General features: G+C 47.6%; 1 protein-coding gene across 1 annotated transcript in view; it reads right to left on the bottom strand.

Annotated features, from left to right (window-relative positions):
• Nucleotides 1–2,500, bottom strand: part of cabp2a (calcium binding protein 2a) — a gene marked incomplete at both ends in the record, with an annotated part of 18,385 nt that overhangs the window by 8,823 nt on the left and 7,062 nt on the right. The window lies entirely within an intron of this gene.

Below are 2,500 nucleotides of genomic sequence, written 5' to 3'. Positions count from 1 at the left end.
TTGTGACACATTGTCCAGAGGGAGTAACTTACTAACTCACTGAGATGGAGATAGCACCACAGCGTCTGCCATTCACACATGGTGTATGAGAGTGAAGATGATGGATGATGTCATGGCAGAGATGTTGGAGGTGGTGATTTTGAGGAAAGGAGGGCTGCATGACTGGATTAGATGGTCATGGCGGCTTTACTGGGGAAGGAAACAGAAATGCAGTTTATGTCTGCTAGATTGCAACATGGAGTGGAGTTCCACCTACTGTGCCTGTTTACAAGCATTTTCTTTTTTACTTGTGTGTTATGTGTACGCTAAGAAGAGTGGTTGACTGTGTATTGGATGTATAGTGGAACAGAACAATATTTTTTTTTTGCTGTTGTCATGTGTCTCAGGCTCTGAATGAGCGCATTCTCGCATGTAAGTATAAGTGGACTAGGGGCAATTCTGCGTGTCTGTCAGTCTGTACGTACGATTTGTGACTGGGCAAAGCCCTGTCTGAGGAAGATGCAGGCGGGCCCCACTATGTTGTGAAGCACGGTGCAGTTCTGTACGAGGGCACACAGCGGCTCATCAAACTCCGTCTCGCGCCCAGGATTGTCATCCCCTTCCTCGTCTGCCCCGGGTCCTCGGACACCCCCCATCATAGAGGCTGCCAGTGGAGCCCCACTCCCCTGCTGGGGGAGAGCCACTGCCCCCTTAGAGAGGGACCAGGCAGTTACCAACCGATACGCCACACAAAACTATCTTTTAGCAACTCAGTATAACTCTCAATCAAGTGGTTCTCAGTTCATATGGCATACTGTATCTCTTGGCTCAATAATGTAAATGGCTTTTGAGTATAGTATTGAATATGTAGCATTGTTACATTGAAAATGCACCTACACTAAGAATTCATGAAACAGCAGTTATACTGACATAGTGTCATTGATCAACAAAGTATTTATCTGACTAAAGCAGGACATATAAAATATAATTGAAGTTTTGCAATACTTCTGTCATTCCAAAACATTTGACTGCTGAATGCCTTGACTCAGAGATTCATTCATAGCCAATACAATGCCTGAGCAAATCAAGAATACGCTCCTAAGCACTACCTGCAGCCTGTGATAAGTCAGCACAAAAACATTGTCGCTTACCTTCTTCATGCTGTTTCTCTTTGAAGACTTTGTTCCCATCACCTTTCTCAACTCTCTTTCTCAGCCTCTGTCTCTTCGCCCTCTGCCTTCTCTGCACCTCTCTCCTCTCTCTCTCTCTCTCTCTCTCTCTCTCTCTCTCTCTCTCTCTCTCCCTCTCTCTCTTCTCCTCCTTGCACTTGCTAGCTTCCTCTCACCCCCCTCTGCAGTCGGATGTTACATAAACTTTTTTATGACAAGTCCTCCGGCAGGCCAATCAAATATCCCAAGAGGCCAAGCCGCTTAAGCGATGCTGATGGGTAATCGAATCAACTAATAATAATAGTGTTAAGTCAGGCTTCTCTCCCAGCTGGACTCTGAGCAAAGAACACACCACATATTTGACTGCAGCTGGACTGCGGGGGCTTCTTAAATCTTTGCCTTGGTGTCAGCGGTGGGTTATGCTTTGCTGAGGTTGAGCCATCTTCACAGTTTGCCTCAGTCCCTGAAAGCCCTCTGTCCCTCTTGCATGCTGCATCTGCTGTCCATTTTGAACTTAGTGTTGCTCTCTCCTTCCCTGTCTCTCATATACAGTATAGGCGTCTGATGGGTCTTGTGCAGTCTAATCTCATCATCCAATCCTCTCTCTCCCTTTTTCTCCCCTTTTCTCTCTCTCTCTCTCTCTCTCCCTCTCTCTGCTGGACTACGTAAGTGCCTATGCTGACAGAGAGAGAGAGAGAGAGAGAGAGAGAGAGCGCAATTGAGGGGTTGGGGGATGGGGGTATTAAGGACAGCAGGCGGTGGGGGGGAGGGGCTGGGTGGGTGGTTAGAGGGGTTGGGGGGGAGTGGATGTCTTTTTAATCCTCAGCATGTCAGATTACACAGGGAGCAAAATGGGGTTGGTTGCACTGGGCGAGCAGAGAGCGGATTGAAGGAGCTGCACAAGCGAGCAGCACGGAGAGCCAAGAGAGCAGTGAGGGAGAGAGAGAGAGAGGCCACTGGGCAGTGGGCTGTGATCAGACTGTCAGGACATAGGCCATGTGCAGGACGGAGAAATGGGGATAGAGAGAAAAAGGGAAAGAAAACTAGATTGAGAGTAATGGCTAAGTACCATAGGTGGGATACTAACGAGTGTTGTATTTTTGAATCCTTTCACTAGATATTCCAGTCCACTGGCATCCCTCTGAGCCTGCTGTCCTCAGGAGGGAGCAGTGGCTGGAGATGTTGAAGGTACAACATGGGTTCACATGAAGTGCGGTTATGTGTAAGATATTTGAAAAACAACATATGAATTTGTTGAAACCCCCCCAAAATGCGGATGAGCAACCAGAATAGCTAAAAAAGGACCATGCGCTCTGTCTGTCTGTCTGTCTGTCTGTCTGTCTGTCTGTCTG

The sequence above is a fragment of the Sprattus sprattus genome (genome assembly GCF_963457725.1).
Source record: "Sprattus sprattus genome assembly, chromosome: 4".
NCBI classification, from domain to species: domain Eukaryota; kingdom Metazoa; phylum Chordata; class Actinopteri; order Clupeiformes; family Clupeidae; genus Sprattus; species Sprattus sprattus.
The sequence above is the reverse complement of the archived record's forward strand: the minus strand, read 5'-3'. Positions and strand labels throughout refer to the sequence as shown.